Genomic DNA, 23,195 nt, shown 5'->3' on the forward strand with positions numbered 1-23,195 from the left:
GGATCACCCCTTGAGAACCACTGTATTAAGGGCTTACTCTGAGCCTGACACTCTTTTTATTATAAGTGCTTTACACGCGTTGACATTGATTTCTCTATTACTACTACATTTCACAAAGGAGGAAACTGAGTGTTTGAAGACTGCAGAGGCGTAACCAAGGTCACCAGCAAATGGTGGAGGTGAGATTTGAATCCAGGCCTCTTGCTCTTCAAAGCCTGTTCTCTACACTGGCGCTTAATACTGGGCAGTGCACATAAGGAATCCAAGAGCTATTTGTGAAGATGATTGATGAACGAATAAGCTCTAGCATCCCAAGGAAATGAAGAAAAAGGAACAAGGGAATAATGTGCCCAAAACTGAGTGTGAGGTTCTATGATTCCAGTTGTATTTCCAGAAAGGTCAACATTTGTGACCTAGAACACTGCCCTTTAAACTACTAGTCTTAACCCAATAGTAGATTTTGAAATCTATTAGTATATCCCAGTGAACATATTTTCAATGAAATGGAATAGAGCAAATAGAAAACATAGAAGTATTGTTTTTGAAACTTTTGTTTCAGGTCTATATGTGTGTTCTGGTTCCTGGTGTATTTCTTAAAGTGGATGGCAGTGAAAAAAAGCTTCACAGTCATTGTAACCTAGAGGAACCCATTCCTGTTCCAAACTCGATTCATTTTGACCTCGTGGGACACAGATCTGTTCTGTAACCTTAGAACGGTGCTATCCTGTCACACTTCCCTATTCTGTAAAACCCACAGTGCCTGAAATCCTAGCCAGCGTCTGAAGAGATTTACAAAGATTAACTAAATTCCGTAGGCAGAATGTTTGAGCTATTTGGAGAAAAGCGTTTGTGAATATACTGATGAGGAACTCAGAGAGAGAGAGGCAAATAATAATGATTAATAGTGGTAATCATACAATAACTATTAACCTCCATTGCCACTCTGTGGGTGGCAGGCCCTGCTCTAAAAGCTCTACTTTTAAGTACTCACCAACAGCCCTATGAGATAGATACGCATAGAGCAGTCGTCTAAAGTGAAATCTCATTTAAAATTGTAATGATATTGGGTAATACACTGTGTTGGTGACAATGTGGTGAAACAGGTATTATTGAGTTGTGGCCAGAAAGTTCGTTCTGTTTTTTCTGTAAGATGTTACGGAAACACCAGAACGAACTTTTTGGCCAACCCAATGCTATACCTAGCTGGTAGGCAAGGAGACTGGCCCCACCTTCTCAGAAGGCTGTTTGGCATACCTGAACAACCTTTCACATCCTCTGGCCCATCAATTCTAGTTCTAAGAATATATCTTACAGTATACTCATACCCGATTATAAAGGATATGTGTATAAGAATATTCATTGTAGCACTGTTTGCGGTAGACAAAAATATATATATACCTATGGGAATGGCTGAAATAAAAACAACTGACAATGACAATACCAAATGCGGGTGAATTGGCATATATTGCTGGTAGAAAGACAAAGTGGTACAGTCACTTTGGAAATGAGTTTGGCAAGTACTTATTAAGTCAAATATGCACTTACCATACAGCCCAGTAATCCCACTCCTAGATGTTTACCCAAGAGAAATAAAAACTTATGTCCACACAAAAACTAGTATGCAATAATAGCAGATTTATTCATGATTGCCCCAACTGGAAATGACCCAATGTTTTCCAACTGGTGAATGGATATAAACTAGCTGTGGTATATCTGTACCATGGAATATAACTCAGAAATAAAGAGGAACCAAACACTCATACACACAACAATATGGATGAATCTCAAATGCATTGTGCCTAGTGAAAGCAACAAGGCTCAAAGGCTGCATCCTGTATGATTCCATTTATATGACATTTTGGAAAAGGGAAAGTCCTTTTGGACAGGGTACAGAAAGCAGATCAGTGGTTCCAGAGGCTGGGGATGAATGAAGGGGATGACTATGTATAAAGATGCACTAGGGAGACTTTTGGAGTGATGAAATTGTTCTGCACCTCGGTTGTGACTACATGATTGTATATGTTTATCAAAATTCATAGAGCTGTACACTACTGCATGTATACTTCAATCATCTTGACTTTTAAAAAATAACTGGAAATAACAATATCATCAGTAGGGGGATTGGTTAAGTAAATTAAGGTAAATGAAATACTATGCAGTCATTCCAAAGAAGAGGGAGCTCTAAACATATATGTGTAATTATCAGAAAGATGCATAGATAGAAACTTTTAAAAGCACGGTCCAGGAGACTGTGTGTAGTATGTCACCGATGGTCTAAAGAAAGGGAAAATACTATTTGTTTACCTATGAAACCATTCTCCATATAATTAAAAAGCTCATCCTTCTCTGTGATGACCTAGATGGGGGGGGAAGAGGAGGAGGGAGGTCCAAGAGGGAGGGGATATAGGTATGTATATAGCTGATTCACTCCATTGTACAGCAGAAACTAACACAACATTGTAAAGCAATTTTACTCCAATAAAAAAAATTAATACATAAAAATAAAGAGAGGGAAGCTTGGGGCAAAAAAAAAACAAACCAACTCATCCTGAAACTGTGCCTCATAGGATTAACAGAAACTGGTCACTAATAGAAATTCTTGAGGTTATCTAACAGCTTGCTTAAAAACCCCTCTGCTTGTAGCCCACCCTCACTAGGCAAGCTTGCCTTAATTATTTTGTTCAAATTGCATATGCAGCAAGCTTCATGAAGCCTAAACAATAAGATGTTTGCCTGAGTTGTTTTCCAGGAACTTGGAGTCAGCTGTGTCTTGTTCAAGCTCAATCAGGCTAAGACTGTTTGGGACCACCAACCCTAAAACTGGGCCTGTGCGGGTGTCTGATGAATAACCTTTTGATGTCAGAGGGCCAGAAATGCCACCCTCAGATCGTGCTAAGTGCCTCCATTTTTGAACATACATCCCATGCAAAAGCATGTAACTCAGATATGTCTATGTAGAACAGTGATTACCTCACCTTTTCCCTACCTCCAATCACCTTTCCCCATATCTAAGACCAACCTTCTTTTTTTAAAATTAATTAATTAATTTATTTATTTATTTATTTTTGGCTGCAATGGGTCTCCGTCGCTGCACGCGAGCATTCTCTAGTTACAGCGAGCGGGGGCTACTCTTCGTTGCAGTGTGCGGATTTCTCATTGAGGTGGCTTCTCTTGTTGCGGAGCATGGGCTCTAGTGCGCGCGGGCTTCAGTAGTTGTGGCACACGGGCTTAGTTGCTCCGCAGCATGCGGGATCTTCCCCGACCAGGGCTCGAACCCGTGTCCCCTGCACTGGCAGGTGGATTCTTAACCATTGCGCCACCAGGGAAGCCCCATCCTTCTTCTTTATCCCATAAATATCTCAAGCCTCTCGCCTTCAGGGAAGTGGATCTGAGATTTGTTCTCCTGTCTCTTCACTTGACTACCTTGTAAATAAACCCTTTTTTTGCTGCAAACCTTGGCACCTCAGCGTTTTGGCTTGTGGCACATCAGGCAAACAAACCTGGTTCAGCAATAGCTATACATGGCACACATCTGAAAAGATATACGAGAAAGTACAAACAAAAATTGCCCCTGGGGAAGACTGGATAGCTAGGGGTCAGTGGTCAGAGAGAGACATTCTTTAATCCATAGAGTAATTTTGATTTAAATTTTTAATTATGTGTATACATTACTGTGCACAACCAGCTGTGTGCAGGTGAAACTTGATAGCCCTCCTTTTGACCACATTAAGGATCTTGACATGCTCAATTCTTGAAGCGGGGCGGGGGGTAAGTAACACCTCCCTTGACCAATGGGAGCCAGTGAATAATCCATGTCTCAGGTGGACATTTATGAGACATATTCTACATAGTTCCCTAGAGGGTCTCCAGGGGGATTGAGCCCTAGTTGCCCAGAGCAGTAACCAGCTCAGTAACTCACCACTGCACTGATTTCACCTTCTTCCCAAGTTCACTGTCACACTTCCCCCACTCCAGTTTCTCAGAATTCTTCTCCGCAAAAAACTATTTCCAAAATAACTCCTTGTCTCAGATTTTGCTTTTTGGGTTAAACCAAGCTAGGACAATTGAAGGAAATGCAGAGTTCTTGAACGATTCTTCATCATCGCAATGAGCAGTTTCAGCTTCTTGACACAGGATCATTGCAACTGATCACCTCAAGTGCAATAAATGGCAGCTCATGAACTTCATGGAATCTGAATTCACGAGCTCTTACGATGACAAAATGGGAATTTTTTTGTTGCAGCTCGCTTTTTTGCTTGTTATCATTATGTAATATTGTACGCGGATGCAAATATTCAGTTGGCAAAAAAGTTCGTTCAGAGAAGCCAAACAAACTTTTTGGCCAACCCAATATACGTAACTGATGTGTACAGAGAGCATTCCAAACGAGGGAAGGAAGGGTACATAGAGGAAGGACCTGAAATGTCTTCTCGAACCACAGAGACTTGCTTTGGTGTTTTAATAATCTGGTTTCCAGGGTTGGCTGCCTCTTTCTGTAAATAAAGTCCAATTAGGACACAGCCATCGCCACTTTCTAATGTAGGGTCTGTGGCTGCTTTCATGCTACAACAGTTGAGTAGTTGTAAGAGACCACTTGTAACGGGGTCCACAAGCATAAAATACTCAATCTGATCCTTTAATAAAAAGTTTGCCAACTCCTGACTTCTTGTTCTATGATTTTTCTAGGCAAAGAGTATATTATTAACAAATGGACCATTATTATTTTCAGAGCAATATCCATTAATAATAAACAGAGCAACCAACATTTATAAGCCCTTACTGTGTGCATGTTATTTCACGTCATCCTAAAAATACTGGGACTTCCCTGGTGGCTCAGTGGTTAAGAATCCGCCTGCTAATGCAGGGGACACGGGTTCTATCCCTGGTCTGGGAAGATCCCACATGCCTCAGAGCAACTAAGTCCGTGAGCCACAACTACTGAACCCGCGCGCCCTAGGGCCCACATGCCGCAACTATTGAGCCCACGTGCTGCAACTACTGAAGCCTGAGCCCCTAGAGCCCGTGCTCTGCAACAAGAGAAGCCACCGCAATGAGAAGCCCACGCACTGCAACAAAAAGTAGCCCCCATGCGCCGCAACTAGAGAAAGCCCTCACACGGCAATGAAGACCCAACGCAGCCAAAAAACAAAAAAACAAAACAAAAAAAACTGGGAGGCAGGTATATCATCCCCTTTCATAAAGAAACTGGGGTTTAGAGAGTTTATGTAACTTTCAGGTAAATGGCAGAGTCAGGATGACCTCAAGTCCACTGACCCCTGCTCAGCTATTTTCAGTTATCCCGAACGAGAGGCACTTCTTCCCTGCCCCTCCCATTGCCCCCCCTCTTACCACTGGACCTTTGCATATGCCCTTCCCTCAGCCTGAAAACTTCTTCCTGCTCTCTCCTCTCCCTCCTAGTTGATTTCCACTCATTCTTCAGATCTCAGTTTATATTTCATTTCTTCCTAAATGTTCTCTGGCTAGAATACGTTTCTCTTCTCAGATCTATTTTGGGGGCTGGGAGGGGCTGAGAAAAGGGAGGGATATAGAGATAGGAGAAGGCTTCCAAATAGAGATGCACCCCACCTGGTCCTCCAACCAAGGCTCAAGGTCATGCCCCTTCTTGAGGGCAGACCACTTCCAGTGCCTGGTCCATGCTGGAGTATAAAGGTCCAGACCTCGCACCCCAGTTTGGGACAATTCCGTGGGAACCCCTCAACTTCAGAGCTTCCTGTGGTAGGTTGAGGCCTTTCTGGGACCCAGCTTCCTCCTCCCCTCTCCCGATCCCCCTCCCTAGGTGTTGAACCCAAGAGCCCTCCCTAATAATAATCTCACTTCCTAATAATCATCTCACTTCCTAATAATCTCACTCTCCAAGTCGGCTTCTCTGGGAACCTGCCACTCAATCCCAGAGACCAGGGGTAGCTCCAACTGCCCTTGGTCCCCTACCTTCCCCCAGTTCTCTGATGACTCATCACTCAGCAATTCCAGAGCTTAGGGCATTCCCTGAATTGCACCTGGAGAGCGGCAGGAACGTAAAGTCACAGTCATCCTCAGAACGCCCCAGAATTCCCCCACCCTACACCAGCACCATGGCAGAGCCACCTACATAGGCTGGACTGAGACTCTTTGTTTCACGTCTGGTGCCCACACTGGACTGCTTTGAAGGACAGAAACCTTGCCTACATTGCTCCTCTCTGGTAGAACAAATATTTGTAGAATGACTGACTGAATGAAGTCCTGCAAGGTGGCTCATTTTACAAATGAAACTGAGACTCAGAGAAGTAACTGACCCACAACAATTGACTATGAGTGGTGGAGTGGGGATTGCAGCCCAGCCCTTCTCCTCCAGAGGGACTAAGAAAATGGAACCCACGGAGATCATAGGTCCTGATTTCTGCACTGTGGCATATACGTAGTTCTCACATTGGAACGTTGCCATGTAGAATATTTTAAAATGGAATTTTTTGGGGTAGGAAGAGGCAGTGGCAATTAATGTAAGTCCTTTAGAGGAAGTAAAATGAATCTGCCAGGTAAAATGACATTCTCATGCCACTGCTAACAGGACATTTTTGGAGGGATGGATGAGCAATAAATTCAACAAATGCTTTGTTTACCAAGAGGGCTAAGGATTACGGAATTCTTGAGGTAAATCTTGCTGATGTGTTCTATCAGAGGATCCCAGCTGGACCAAAGCTGCTGGTTGAGATCAAAAGAGTTAAGTGTCCCTTACCAAGATTTAGTCACCTCCCTCCTGGTAGGGTGCCTTTTCTTAGGAGCTGCAGGAAAGGCTGTCTGGAGAATGGGGGTGAGGTGGGGAGTGCAGATGGAGTTTTACAAATTGGAGACAGCTACTTTATAGAAATGGTATCCTCAACAGACAAGTCAAGGCATCTTTTGAAAATACGACATGCCTGTACATAAGCCATTCACAGCCCCCAAGACTATGACATCTAAGCTGCTGAGTCAAAGGGATGGGTCTGAATCCCAGGGGAATTCAAATTCTTTCTGATTCATTAAGGAGGAAAACAGCTACTGTCTTTTTTTGCAATATAGTTGCACTGGGCACAGTGCTAAAATAGGAGTGACTTATTTTTTAAATACTTGCCTCTTACTAGACACTGTGTGAGACATTTTGCATGTATCATGTAATTGAATCCTCACATTATCCCAGGAGGTAAGTATTATTGTTATCCTGCTTTAAAGATGAGATGAGGAAACAAGACTTCAGGAGGCGAAGTGACCTACCCAGGTCAGACAGCTGGACTGAGACCTGACCATTCAAACAGTCTGATGCCAAGTCTAAGTGTTGCCAGACAAAGTTTGTGTGCCTGAAGCATAGTAAGGCCAAACAAACCAAAAACGTCAGAGTTTGGAGCAGGGAAAGGTTTACTGCAGGGCCAAGCAAGGAGAACAGGTGGCTTGTGCTCAAAAACCTCAAACTCCCCAATTGTTTGGGGGGAGAAGTTTTTATAGGCAAAATTTGGGGTGAGGGCTGCAGGGTGTGTGACTTTCTACTGATTGGTTGCTGGTGAGGCAACAGGGTGGTACTCCAGGGGTCTTGTGCTCAGCCTGAAGTTACCATCCTCTACCCATGTGGGGGCCATAATTCTGCAGAAGAACTCAAAGATATTTTTATATATATTCCTTGAGGAGGAACCAGGACGCTGCCCCAAGGCTGCACTATTGTTTCTTGACTGTTCCTCCCTTGTTCCTGCATTCCCTCCTTTCCCATATCTGCCCTTTTGGAACTCAGGGAAGGTCAAGGAGACTGAATGAAGCTTATTTCCTACAAAAAAGAAACAGGGGACACAGAAAGGATTTGTACCCAGGAGCCTCACAGGGTCCTGCTCGGTTTCACAAGGTTTCCTGTTTCATTCATACAACAAGTGGACAGACTATTTGATATTCCAGATGGGCTAGACAAACCTATGATGTGTGGTTGTTATAATGAACTTACAGATTCACAAAATAAGGACGTTTTCATGCTGGAAAAGAATGTAGGATAAAGATGCTGTCTTGTCCAAAATGTCTCCCAACTTTCCTAGTCTTTATCTCAGTTAGGGCTTCCGTGTCCTCTCTGAGCTCCAATCATCGTGAGACTACACACACTAAAACTGAAGCAGAGAAGGGTCAAGTACCTTGTTCGAGGTCACAGAGGTCACACAGCTGTTTGGGAGAGGAAAATTTCTCCTTTACCCCTTTGGGTTCTTTTGACTGGTCTAATAATGAAATTGACATAAGAGAGAGAAACAGGAGAGAAACAAATCTAATTTTGTACATACAGAGGTCACACAGGTATAGGACCTAAGAAATGACCAAAGCAGGCTGTTTATAGACCCTTTTAGACAAAATAACAAGTGAAGGTTACCTGCTTTAAAGCTTTTTGGTAATATTTGTGGAGAAGGTTTTGAAGATTTGTATTTGCTCTTGACAAGTACATTGACCCTCGAACAACACAGGTTGTGAATTTCAATTCACAGGTCCACTTAGACATGGACCTGCACGTCCTGCATAGGAACCACATGATCTATGGTTGGTTGAATCCGTGGATGTGGAACTGCAGATACCGAGGGATGAGTGTAAAATTATAAATGGATTTTTGATTTCTTGGAGGGTTGGTGCTCCTAATCCCCATGTTGTTCAAGAGTCAGCTGTAATCTTAAGGAGGCTGTGATTTAGAGTTTGGGCAAGAGAGCCCTTTTAGCAGTTTGCATTTTTATTTTTTTAAATTTTAATTTTTTAAAATTTTATTTATTTTTGGCTGCATTGGGTCTTCATTGCTGCGCGTGAGGGCTTTCTCTAGTTGCAGCGAGAGGGGGCTACTCTTCATTGCGATGCATGGGCTTCTCATTGCGGTGGCTTCTCTTGTTGTGGAGCATGGGCTCTAGTGCGCGCGGGCTTCAGTAGTTGTGGCTCACAGGCTCTAGAGGGCAGGCTCAGTAGTCGTGGTGCATGGGCTTAGTTGCTCGGCGGCATGTGGGATCTTCCCGGACCAGGGCTCGAACCCGTGTCCCCTGCATTGGCAGGCAGATTCTTAACCACTGCGCCACCAGGCAAGTCCCCAGGAGTTTGTATTTTTAAAAGCCCTCAAAAATAAAATAAACTAGGGAATTCCCTGGTGGTCCAGTGGCTAGGACTCAGCGCTTTCACTGTTGTGGACCTGGGTTCAATCCCTAGTCAGGGAAATAAGATCCTGCAAGCCGCGAGGGGGAAAAAAAAAAAAAGTAAATAAATAAATAAATAAAATATCCTCTCTCTTTAGTCTCAAGCAAGTGTGGGCATGGTTTTAGATACCTCCTGGAGTATTTACATTTCAAAGACAAGGTAAGGTTTACGTCTTCAAGGGACATAGAGAGAATGCAAGTTTTCTCCTAAGAGTTTTGGAGTGTATTTGTCTATTATCAGAAGTCTACGGTAATTGCTGTTAAATTTTTTCCGTCTTTCTGAGTGCATAATTCAACTTTAGGCCAATTCACTTTAGAGGAGACAGCCTCTAATATCATACCTGTCAAATCTTGACTATTAGCCTCCAGCTGAGCTACTTCCTGGTCATTTGCAGGAGGGCCTGGGAAAAGTTCTGGCCACCTGTTTTCCTTCATGAAAGGGGATGGGGGTTTAGACCAGGGATCCATAGATCCAAAAGATCTTCTAGAGGATCAAGGACAGGCTGTTGGGGATAAGGGGTGTATAAGAGGGAGGGAAAGGGGGAATTTATGCTAGATTTGGTTTTTAATTTTGTTCTAAATTTAATTTCTGTTCTTTCATCTTATTAAGAGAGTCCCAAAGGCTGGGTGTTATATTTCTTTGTATCCACTTTTTAGTTTGGTCTTTTCATGGGTACCAATGAGACAATTGTTTGAAGATGAGAAAATTGTCAGTTTAGAAGTTTTTCCAATTCAAAGGATCCATTGTCTGGCGAGTAGGGTTTTCTTAACAGCCACCCAACCCAATAAGCCTTTTTATGGCTTCATTGTGGATTCAAGAGGTATTCCCAAGGAGAGTGAAAAGATGCAGCTTTCACAAAATCCAGGAAGTTCATTCCCAAAGAGAATCTGCGAAAGCAAAGCAAAAGCTCAGTCAGGCAAGGTGACATCTCTATCCATCACCCTGCTGTATTGGCTCTTGATAACATTCTTACAAATGCATCTGTGGTACCCTTGCAACTCTGATTTCCCACCTAGGACAGCATTGCAGGATCCTGGTTATCTACACAAGCTCTATTAAAATGCAGCACTGGGTGTGAATGCTGGATAGTTACATGGCCTTGAACAAATTGCTCTACTTCTCCGAGCCTTGATTTTCCCATCCATCAAAAGGAGACTAATCATACCCACTTCCTGGGATGTTGGCTACAAATTAGCTAATGCATGATAAGCGCTCAACACAGTTTTTTAGAAAACTGCCTTTATTTGATTAGTAGTTGAAAAAAATTAACAGATACAGAAAAAAAGTTTAGTCAGCTGGAGAGACGATAGACACTGAATGCCCCCCAAGAGAACTGACGGGAGGAAACCTGAAAGGGTGAGGAAAAGGGGCATTGTGAACCAGAGCCAGACCCCGCCACCCAGGTGAAGCAGGTTATAGCACCTTCTGAAATGTTTAAGTGCCTCAGGCATGAAACCAAATTCCAATTTACTTAGCCCAGCCCCGGGCCAGGGGTACTGGGAAGTGTGGGGCGGAATGAGACACATTCCGGGGGGATGAGACGGCCATCTTTAACTAGAGAAACTGACAGAACGGGAATTTTTTTTTTTAAATGAGAGGGTTTTTTTTTTGTTGTTTTTTAAAAAATTTATTTATTTTTGGCTGTGTTGGGTCTTCGTTTCTGTGCGAGGGCTTTCTCTAGTTGCGGCGAGCGGGAGTCACTCTTCATCGCGGTGCGCGGGCCTCTCACTATCGCGGCCTCTCTTGTTGCGGAGCACAGGCTCCAGACGCACAGGCTCAGTAATTATGGCTCACGGGCCCAGTTGCTCCGCGGCATGTGGGATCTTCCCAGACCAGGGCTCGAACCCGTGTCCCCTGCATTGGCAGGCAGACTCTCAACCACTGCGCCACCAGGGAAGCCCCAGAACGGGAATTTTTTTAATGAATTTTTCATCTGACTTTATTTTCAAATACACTTTCTTTAAAAAAAAAAAAAAAAAAGACACTTTCAGCAGGGATGACAAATATAAGTACTAGGAAATCCAGCTATACAAAAAGAAAAAAAAAGTACTACATCTAGTCTGGGGTAGATACATTTATTTGGGGTAATGTACTTTCAGTGGCACTAATTACACAGTAACTATAAGGTAACTAACATGAAACCATGGAACTGTAACTTTGCCACAGCTGCATGGACTTGGGCCTTTCTGGCTGAGCACATCTTCAAAAACGGGATGCCTACCCCAGAGCTAGGCCAGTGAAATCTGTTAGGAGTAACGCCCTGCAGCGGTGACTCACCAGAATACCTTGCAGCTGACAGACAATAGGCAGGACATGTTAGTTATAAAGCAGTTATAACCACTTTATAGTTATTGTCGTGGTCTGAACGCAGGTTGGAAAAGAATTTCCAGACATAAGGCAGAATGTAAAGAAGATAGAATTTATTAGAGGGAAGGGTCACTGCCAGAACAGCAGGCTGACTTCCTAGTAGTCTGGGAGACTCAAGCCCGAACATGTGCTATTGATCAGTTTTTATGGCCAGAAAACAAAGGAATGGTCCGAGGTGAAAATTTCATTTACTGGTTGGTCGAGGCACATATATCTTCCTTCTATAGGGTGGGAGTGGGACAGGGCAGATGCCTTTCCTTATTTGGGACAGGTCCCGCTGCCCAGGTGGGCATCGCCCAGGTGGGCTCAGGAATTTCATAACCATCACAACATGGTAGGGAGGGAGAGTAAGAGTCCGGTAGAGGGTGTAACGCTGACACTTTTTGAGGCAGGGTTGTCCTTTGTCCTTGAAGCACCCTTGTCCTTGGAGCACCACAGTTATAACTTGAATTAGTGCCTGGTGTGTCAGATGGGAGAGCAGAGGGCTGTTAGAGCGATGTCAGAGGAACCCTGGCAGGCCAGATGGTTTGGACATCATCGATAATCATGGTTGACTTCTAAACACTGATAGCAAGATGACTTCTGATATGTAATCTTAGATAAATTATAGATAAATGAAAAAGGCCAGTAATCAGCCGCTAAGATTAATAAATAGCTCTTCGAAATTTACTGCATGACGGCTGGCTTTGCAGCACAGTTTCCCAAGACAAAGCACCCAGATTTTTCCTTCCTATATCTGGCTTGCAGAGCTGCTCTCATGTCCATTTCAAAAACCTCTCTCACTCCATCTTTGGTCTTTGAGGCACACCCCATCTACCCCAAAGCTCCAATTCTGTTCGCCATATTTCTGCCTTCCTCTAGTTTTCCCGGCTCCTGCCTATCTTGGTTAGTTCCCACCTTCCGCACTCATCCTTCCAAAGGTCCTTCTTCTCCCAAGCAGGATAATGGGACAGAAATGACTACTGGAGTCCATTTTTCTGGGATGTTTTCTGATGAATGTCCGATGTTTCCTGATAAATTTCCCTTTATCAGGGCTCTCAGGGGAGAAACACATCAGTATAACATCAGCATCCAGGTAGGCGAGGGGCCTCTTCCTGCCCACCTCTGTTCCACAAAGCCAATTCTACCAGCTCTCCATCCACCTCAATATCTGCCACGTAGTTTTCAAACACCATGAGTACACACACCTTTAGGAACTGGTCCTTGCTAAACACAGTGACAGAGCACACTGGCCAATAGGGAAGACGGCAATTAATCAAATATTTAATTACAAACTGAATAGGTACTACAATAAAAAAAAAATACAGAGACAACAGGGGACCTGCCCTGGAATGGAGAGGTGGTTAGGAAAAGCTTCTGTCTCAGCAGCTCTGTAACAAACTATCCTAAAACCTAGTGACTTAAACCAACAACAGTCATTTATGTTGCCCACAGATCTGCAATTTGGGCAGAATTCAACCTGGACAGCAAGTCTGGGCTCCACGTGGTGTCACCTGGGGCACCTTGACTGGGATTGGAGAGTAAATTAATTTACGTTAATTTGAGAAACTGCTCCAGAGAAGCATGGTTTCCAGCACAGTTTTATATCTTGTCAGAACAAAGAACATTAAATAAGTCAGGGATACATTTCAATGAAAAAAAAAAACAAAACACATAGGTCAACATGTATATCGCAAGTCAGCATGACCTTGGCACCTGGGAAGGGAGTTTTATCATCAAAGGAGGACCAGAATTGGCATCCAGGAGGAGAGGCATTTAATCTTTATTTTTAACATGGACCTTCTTTTCTTTTGGTCAATGTGTCCTTTTCTCTAATAATTAAAGCAGATGTACAATGTATGTTTGCTGGGCCACAAACAGTCTATTTTAGTTAGCATAAAATTCAAGTTAACTCATGTATAAGCCAGAATGACTTCCCTATATCTCAATATATGAAAATTTCTTTTATTACTGTCTCTGTAGATATTCATAATCTGGACATTTCATGTAAGTGGAGGCATACAAAACGTGGCCTTCTGTGTCTGGCTTCTGTCACTTGATGTTATCAAGGTTCTGGAGGGTTCTCTCGAAGATGGCTCACTCACCTGGCCTTTAAGTTGGTGCTGGTTGACAGCTGGGAATTCAGTCAGGGATTTGGGCCAGGGATCCTAGCTCCTCTCCATCGGGGCCCTTTTGTGGGCTGCTCGGGCTTTCTTATGGCATGGTGGCTGGGTTCTAAGAGTGAACATCCTAAGAGAATCAGGCAGAAGCTTTTCACATTTTATGACCTAGATTTGAAAGTCACATAGTGTCACTTTGATGGTTGTCTCAAGCTCACCTGGATTCAAGTGAAAGGAACACAGACCACACTTCTCAATGGGCAGAGTGTCAAAACACCTTGTAAGAAAAGTGTACCATGGGAGATATAATTGTGGCCATATTTGGATAATAACTGCCACAGCTTCCCTGAGGAAGTGTGACGTTTGACCTGAAAGCTGAAAGATAAGTAGGTGTTAACTAGGCACAGTGGTGGAAGAGCATTCCAGGAACGTGGAACAGCATTTAGAAAGGCCCTGAGGTGGAGCAATGAGCACATTTGAGGAAGTGAAAGCAGGTCCAAGTAACAGGGGCAGAGAGAAGGAGAGACACAAAGTGAATGTGAAGGGGCTGATGGTGGAGGACTTTGTCTGTCATGTGCTTTAAATGTCTTGTTTCTGCTCAGGTTCTCTTGTCCATTCTTCCAGAATAGACAGCACCCTAGAGTACCACTTGGGGACAGTGACTCCCCCACCCGCCCCTTTCAGTGGGGCTGCAAGAGTGGACATAAGACCCAGTTCTCACCATTTAGGACATTCCACACACCCCCATCAGCCTCAGTGATTGGTTCAGGAATGGACACATGACCCAAGCAAGGCCAATGAGCCTCAAACCCAAGACATCCCTGCAGCTACTGGACAAGGGATGCACTCTTTCTCTGGGGGTTGCTAGGCAGGATATAGTTGGAAGTGCTGGGTGTCATCTTTGACTCTGAGTGAGAAGAACCTGACTGAGAATGACACTGTTAACCTAAAATCAGCCAGTTTTACCAGCAAAATGTGTTTATTTGGGAAAAGCAAAGAACCGCAACTCAAGACGTGCAATCTATGGCAAACCACAGGCACCTCCGGAGAACAAAGGGAGCCTGCTTTTATAGGAAAAAGGAGGGGTGGGGAGTTGGGAGGTGCTGTTCTAAATGAAAGTTCATTGGAGGAAAGTAGGTGGCGATGGCTTCTCATTGGCTGAGCTGCAATGTTTCCCATTGGCTGGGCAGTTGCTGAGGGAGGAGAAATTCTTCCTTTGGGCTAGTAACATAGTTGCGCTTCGTATTTGGGAGTGCAATGTACCCTTTTTCCTGTGTGGCGTGGAAATGAAGGTCAGTGCATGCAAATGAAGGTCAGTGCCTGCAAATGATGATGAGTGGTAATGTATGAGAGTTTCCTCTACCGGCCATTCCTGGCTCTAACTTTAGTGAGGTTTCCTTTATTAATTTTCAACGAGAACAAAGAGAAAAGCAGTACCAAGTGATAGAGACTGTGGAGCTCCTGGACCATGATTAAAGCCAAATTTACCACTTGACATTTTAGATACATGAGTCAATAAATTTTGGTTTAAGCTGATTTTAATTTTCGTCACTTGGAACCAAGAGTACTGTTTAAATTCACCGTTAGGATTTTGTTTATCCTGACGCTTATCCTTCCTGGAATGCTTCAGCACTTCATTTGGCCTCTTCCTGAGCTTTTTTTGTGTGTTTGTGATCAATAATTTTTTTTTATTGCTTCTCAGTCTAAATGTCAAGTTAAATTTGTTTGAGATTCAAACAAATTCTACAGAACATTTATAAGAACATTTGTACATAACATTTCTAAATTTTCCTTCTTGAATAAAAATAATATGTAATAAAGCCAATTGTCTTGTTGGTCAATGATTAATCAAATAGAAAATACATGACAGTTTATGGGACAGTTTAAAATGTCCAAATATTATGCCCCTGGAGGATTTGTCTAGATTAAAGATCTCCCTCAGTCCTTTTCAGGGGACAGATGGATCTTGGGCATATTTGGGCAGGTTTTTTTAGAGTATGCTAGAGAAACATGTCAAATCAGCAGCTATCTGTCTGATTTATTTTTACTCCCTCCTTACCCCCTCCACTAAAACAAAACAAAAAACCCTCCTGATTGATGAGACTTTTTAAAATTGAAGTATAGTTGATTTACAATGTTGTGTTAGTTTCAGGTATACAGCACAGTGATTCTGTTATACAATATATCTATTCTTTTTCAGATTCTTTTCGCTTATAGGTTATTACAAAATGTTGCATATAGTTCCCTGTGCTATACAGTAGGTCCTTGTTGGTTATCTATTTAAATATAGTAATGTATATATGTTAATCCCAAACTCCTGATTTATTCCTCCCCCGCTTTCCCCTTTAACCATAAATTTGTTTTCTATGTCTGTGGGTCTATGTCTGTTTTGTATATAAGTTCATTTGTATCTTTTTTTTTTTTTTTTTTAGATTCCACATATAAATGATATCATATGATATTTGTCTTTCTCTGTCTGGCTTACTTCATTTAGTGTGATAATCTCTAGGTCCATCCATGTTGCTGCAAATGGCATTATTTCATTCTTTTTTATGGCTGAGTAATATTCCATTGTGTATATATCCCATATCTTCTTTATCGATTCATCTGTCGATGGACATTTAGGTTGCTTCCATGTCTTGGCTATTGTAAATAGTGCTGCAATGAACATTGGGGTACAGATGAGACTATTTTTTAATGCAAATCAAGCTGTCTTATTGGTAAGAAAATTTAATGTTAAACATAACTGAATATCCAGACACTTGGCAGTTTTAAAAGCTACTACGCCTGTGGCCCTGGCTCCTTTTCCTTATATTCCCATGATTGCCCCAGGGCTGCCACTAGTATACATGGAGGCCTTAAGCAAATTAGAGAAAAGGCCCCTATGGAAGAACAACTTTTAGAAAAAATTATCTCTTTCCATGGGAAGACTCAACCACATACCAAGAAGAACAGAGGCTGAAATTCAGCCCCCAACTACCTATCCAGTGGGAAGCATTTAGTCAGGGCACAGTGCAAAATAGCATGCAAGTAACCTTCACATCCCCTCCTCCATAGATGGACATCACTTTTTAAGTGTTGTTGAGATGACCCAAGATGTTCTGGGTATCACATTCAAGCATTACAATGGTCAGAGGAGAAAAGAGAACAACTTCCAGAATGTCTCCCAGCAAACTGGGAAGAACTTTCCCAGAAACACTTAGCAAAGCTCTCCTTATATTCCATTAATCTGAATTGGATCACACTTTCTAATCATTTTTTAATTTATTGAGGTAAAATTCACATAACCTAAAAAATCACGATTTTAAAGTGTACAAATCAGTGGCTTTTAGCACAATCACAGTGTTGCACAATCATCGCCACTATCCACTCCAGAGAATTTTCATTGCACCAAAAAGAAATTGTACCCATTAAGCTGTCACTCCCCATTCCCCCCTTCTCCCCACCCCAGGCCCTGACAACCACTAATCTACTTTCTATCTCCATGGATTTACTTATTCTGGACATTTCGTGTATGTAAATGGATTCATACAATATGTGGCCTTTTATACCTGGGTTCTTTCATAAAGCTTGGTTTCAAGGTTCATCCAAGTTGTAGCATGTATCAATATTTAATTCCTTTTTATGGCTGAATAATATTCTGTTATATGGATAGACAAAATATGATTTACCCAGTCATCAGTTGGTAAACATTTGGGTCATTTCTACTTTTGGACTATTATGAATAATGCTACTGTGAACATTTGTATACAAGCTAATGTTAAAACACCTGTTTTCAATTCTCAGGCAAATATGGAGGCATGGGATTGTTGGGCCATATGGTAATTCTCTGGTTACCTTTTTGAGGAACTGTTAAACAGTTTTATTGATTGATTGATTGATTGATTGACTGTGCTGCACTGCTTGTGGCATTCTAGTTCCCTGACCAGGGATTGAACCCAGGCCCTCGGCAGTGATAACACAGAGTCCTAATCACTAGACTTCCAGGGGATTCCCTGTCAAACTGTTTTCCATAGAGACTGCATTATACATTTCCATCAACAATGTATATATGTTCCAATTTCACATCCTCGTCAAAGAGGATGTTATTTTCCATTTGGTTTTTATTATAGTCGTCCCAGTGTCTATGAGGAGACATTTCATTATGATTTTTATTTGCATTTTCCTGGTGATTAATGATGGTAAGCCTCTTTTCATTTGCTCGTTGGCCATTTGAATATCTTCTTTGGAGAAATGTCTGTTTAAATCCTTGGCTCATTTTTGTTTTGGGGGTTTTTTAAAATTTAATTTAATTTTTTTATACAGCAGGTTCTTATTAGTTATCCATTTTATACATATTAGTGTATATATGTCAATCCCAATCTCCCAATTCATCCCACCACCACCACCCCACCCCCGGCCGCTTTTTCCCCTTGGTGTCCATACATTTGTTCTCTACATCTGTGTCTCTACCTTGGCTCATTTTTGAATTGAGTTCTTTGCTTTTTTGTTGTTGAGTTGTAAAAGTTTTTTTTTACATATTCTAGATACTAGAGTATTGTCAAATATGGGATTTGCAAATATTTTCTCCCATTCTGTGGGTTGTCTTTTCACTCTTTTGATAGTATCCTTTGATGTACAAATGTTTTTACTTTTCATGAAGTCTAATTTACCTATTTTTGTTGCTGTTGCTGCTTCTGCCTTTGGTGTCATATTTAAGAAACCATCGTCAAATCCAAGATCATTAAGATTTGCCTCTAGGTTTTCTTTTAAGTATTTTATAGTTTTCACTCTTATATTTGGTTTGTTGATCCACTTTTTTTACATACACACACACATATATGTACATATATATTCTTTTTCATATTCTTTTCCATTATGGTTTATTACAGAATATATAGTTCCCTGTGCTTTACAGTAGGACCTGTTTACCTATTTTATGTATAGTAGTTTGTATCTGCTAATCCCAAACTCCTAATTTATTCCTCTCCCACTCCCTTTCCCTTTTGGTAACCATAAATTTGTTTTCTATGTCTATGTGTCTAATTCTGTTTTTGCTTTTTTTTTTTTGGCTGTGCCACACGACTTGTGGGATCTTAGTTCCCCGACCACGGATCAAACCCTGGCCATGGCAGTGGAAATGCTGAGTCTCAACCACTGGACCACCAGGGAATTCCCTCCTTCTGTTTTATAAATAAGTCCATTTGTATCATATTTTAGATTCCACATATAAATGATATCATATGGTATTTGTCTTTCTCTTCTGACTTACTTCCCTTAGCATGATAATCTCTAGGTCCATTCATGTTGCTGCAAACGGCATCATTTCATTCTTTTTATGACTGAGTAGTAGTCCATTGTATATATGTACCACATTTTCTTTATCCATTCATCTGTCAGTGGACATTTAAGTTGTTTCCATATCTTGGCTATTGCAAATAGTGAACACTGGGGTGTATTTTCTTTTCAAATTATGGTTTTCTCCGGATATATGCCCAGGAGTGGGAATTGCTGGATCATTTGGCAACTCTACTTTTAGTTTTCCATAGTGGCTGCACTAACTTTACATTCTCACCAACTGTTGGTCCACTTTGAGTTAATTTTTGTATATGATGTGACTTCAAGGTCCAACTTCCTTCTTTTGCATGTGAATATCCACTTGTTCCAGGACCATCTGTTGAAGAAATGTTTCCCTAATCAACTGACCGTAGATGTATGAGTTTATTTCCAGACTCTCAACTCATTTTTAATTTCAATTTCATTGATTCAATCAATTTCATTGATCTATATGTCTATCCTTATGCCAGTACCACAATGTTCGGTTATCATAGCTTTTAGTAATTAAAAAAAAATTTTTTTTTTAAATTTGGCCATGCCACGCAGCTTGCAAGATCTTAGTTCCCCGACCAGGGATTGAACCTGGGCCCTGGCAGTGAAAGCACTGAGTCCTAACCACTGGACCACCGGGGAATTTCCAGTAAGTTTTAAAATCACGAAGCATGCATCTTCCAACTTTATTCTTTTCCCAGATCATTCTGGCTTTTCATGGTCCCTTGCCCTTGCAATACCATATAAGTTTTAGGTTTGGCTTTTCCATGCCTGCAAAAAAGGACATTGGGATTTTTACAGAGATGGCATTATAATCTATAGATTGTTTTTGTGCAGTATTGCCATCTTAACAATATTAAGTCTTCCAATCCATAGAGACACAATGTCTTTCTATTTATTTAGGTCTTCTTTAATTTCAATGCTTTGTAATTATTAGGGCCAGGAATGAGACAAATAGGGACAGCCCCTATACCCCAGCGCCCACTGAAATTATTCAAACTAGCCAATCCTAAACTGCCTACTCTACCTTTCCCATTTCTTCCCTTTGAAACTCCAGTGAAGGCTTTTGTCCACATTTCCTCCTTATGCCTCTACCTCCTGACCAGTTCTGGTGTTTCCCTTTGTGACCCCTGCCACAATGTGGCATGCTCCCTTTCCTTGGGATCTGAAGGTATAATAAACTATCTTTCAAAGGCAGTCATCTCCTAATCTGTTGGCCTCACCATGCCTGAATAATAATGAAACCTATATTTAAAAACAATCAAATATTGATACAATGTTGAGTAAAGGTAGCAAAAATGACATCCTTGTCTTGTTCCTGACCTTAGGGGGAAAGCTTTAAGTCTTTCATCATTGTATGTGATGGGGTTTCTTATATATCCCCCTTATCACGTTGAAAAAGTCCCAGTTGTTGGAGTATTTTTAGCATAAAAGGGTGTTAGATTTTATCAAATGCTCTTTTTCTCCATCAATTAACATGTTCATGTGGTTTCCACTCCCCCTTTTGTTCTATTAATTTGGTGTATGACATTGATTGAGTTTTTAAAATGTTGAATCACCTTTGCATTCCTGGGATAAATCTCATTTGATCATTATGTAGAATCCATGTATATGCTGTTGGAGTCGCTACTATTTTGATGAGGATTTTTGCCTCTATATCCATAAGGGACATTGAGCTGTAGTTTTCTTGTCATGTCTTTGTCTGGCTGTGGTATCAGGGTAACACTGGCTTCATAGAATGAATTAGGAAGTATCACCCTCTCCTATTTTTTTAAAGGGTTTAAGGGGATTGGTATTACTTCTCTTTTACTACATATTTTTCAGTTATTTTCTTAGTGGTTCCCTGGGAATTATAATTAATGCTTAATTTATAACAATATAGTTAGAATTAATACCAACTTAGCTTTAATATTATACAAAATTTTTACTGCTACATAGCTCCATTCTTCCCTTTATGTTGTTATTGGCACAAATTACATCTTTTTCACTGTGTGCCCATGAATATAGATTTGTAATTATTGTTTTATGTTATTGTCTTTTAAATCACATAGGAAAAATGAGGAGTAACAAGCCAAAAATACATTAATACTGACTTTTATATTTATCTATGTAGTTACCTTTACCAGTGTTATTTATTTTTCCATGTAGATTTGAATTACTGTCTAGTGTCCTTTTATTTCAGCCTGAAGAACTCCTTGCAGCATTTATTGCATGTCAGGTCTACCAGCAATGATCTCTCCCAGTTTTTGAAGTCCCTTTGAGCATATTTAAAATAGTTGACTTGGGACTTCCCTGGTGGCACAGTGGTTAGGAATCCGCCTGCCAATGCAGGGCACACAGGTTCGATCCCTGGTCCGGGAAGATCCCACATGCTGCAGAGCAACTAAGCCCGTGTGCCACAACTACTGAGCCTGCCCTCTAGAGCCTGCAAGCCACAACTACTGAGCATGCGTGCCACGACTACTGAAGCCCACGCACCTAGAGCCGGTGCTCCACAACAAGAGAAGCTACCACAATGAGAAGCCTGCACACTGCAGCGAAGAGTAGCCCCCACTCGCTGCAACTAGAGAAAGCCCGCGCACAGCAACAAAGACCCAACACAGCCAAAAATAAAATAAATAAATAAAATAGTTGGCTTAAAGTCTTTGTCTAGATATTCTGTTTTTTTTAAAAATGTATATAATTGGCTCTTGTTTTGTTTCTCAGTTCAGGATTCAATCAAGGCTATGTGTTGTATTTAGTTGTTATATCTTTTTAATATCTTTCAGTCAAGAATGATTCCTCCACCTTTTTCTTTTTTTTAATGATATTGGCTTTTTAGGAGAGCCCACGTCAGAGGTCTAATAGAATGTCCCATTTGATATTTGTCTCATTGTTCCCTCATAACTGGATCCAGGTTAAACATTTTTGGCAAGATGATACATAAGTAACGTGTCTGTACAGTCTTTCCAGGGCAATGATGTTGGAATGAATTGGATCCAAACATTTTTGGTTGTGATGTCACTTTGGTCAATATTCAAATTTCCAGAAGAAAGAATCTAATTGGCCAGGTTGGTTCACATGCCCATTGCTTGGCCAGAGAGGGAAGGCATTTTGACTGACAGTCTCAGCAAGAATGTTCTCAGTGAGGAGTAGGTAGCTCAGCAGAAGAAAACTTAGATGTTGTTGAAGCAGGGGGAATGGATGCTGAGTAGGAAAAAATGACGAATATCCACTATCCCTCTATCTTTCAGTGATCTCAGCCATTCACTTGACTTCTACTGTTTACTCTATCAAATTCTCAGAATGAAAGCTGACTTCTTTCTCCATTTCCACACCATGTTTACAGCTGTCTGCTCAGAGCCTCTACTTGCATGTCCTAAGGGCATCTAAAGTAAAACTTAATGCCTTCTCCACCTGCCCCTACTCATCCAGCGGAGGAGCTGAATTATCTACAGCTCGATCACCCCCACCAGAAACCAAAACCCAAATTCATGACTCAGCGTGCCTAGTCTTGTGGTTTGTACTTTTGTCGCATCTTTTATAGCCTTTCTCTCTTTCATTCCCACATGTATCATCCGAGACTATGCCCAAAGTGTTGTCTGGAATTACAAGTAACAAGGAAGAAAGAGCTTTTCAGGTTAAACACATTCAGGGAGCATTAGGGGACACAAATTTATTTATCATAGAACTTCTCAGAGCCTTGAATAAGCCAATGTGATTTTTAAAGAATAGATATTCTTTTCTTTTTATTTTGCAAAATAATTCAATTTATGGAAAAATTGCAAGAATAGCACAATGAACTTCCCAATATTTGTTACCTGGATATATTAATTGTTAACATTTTCTTACATTCTCTCCTCTCTTTCTCTCTTTTCCTCTTTCTCTCTCATATCTATATCTATATCTATACCTATATCTAAACCTATATCTATATCTATCTATGAGAGAGAGGATATATTTATATATGTACATATATATATACACACATATATCCTCAATATATATACTCTCTATGTATACTGTCAAATGGTTCAGCAGTAATAACATATATAATTATATCTATCTGTATCTATGTATAATTATTGCTGAAACATTTGAGAATAAGTTGCATACATACGTAAATACTTCACTTTGTATTTCCTAAGAATAAAAACATCTCATTGTTTCATAAATAGTCCATTGATAAATCCATATGATAAGAAAATTCTTATCTCCCACATCAGAGGACAGCGATACAATTTGGGAAGTGCTAGTTTACATTATTTCTATAGG

The 23,195-nt window shown here is 41.1% G+C and overlaps 1 pseudogene; it reads right to left on the reverse strand.

Annotated features, from left to right (window-relative positions):
- Window positions 1-12,201: 12,201 nt before the first annotated feature.
- Window positions 12,202-23,195, reverse strand: part of LOC133104217 (transforming protein RhoA-like) — a 29,535-nt pseudogene continuing 18,541 nt past the window's right edge.

The sequence above is a fragment of the Eubalaena glacialis genome, chromosome 13 (assembly GCF_028564815.1).
Source record: "Eubalaena glacialis isolate mEubGla1 chromosome 13, mEubGla1.1.hap2.+ XY, whole genome shotgun sequence".
Classification (NCBI taxonomy): domain Eukaryota; kingdom Metazoa; phylum Chordata; class Mammalia; order Artiodactyla; family Balaenidae; genus Eubalaena; species Eubalaena glacialis.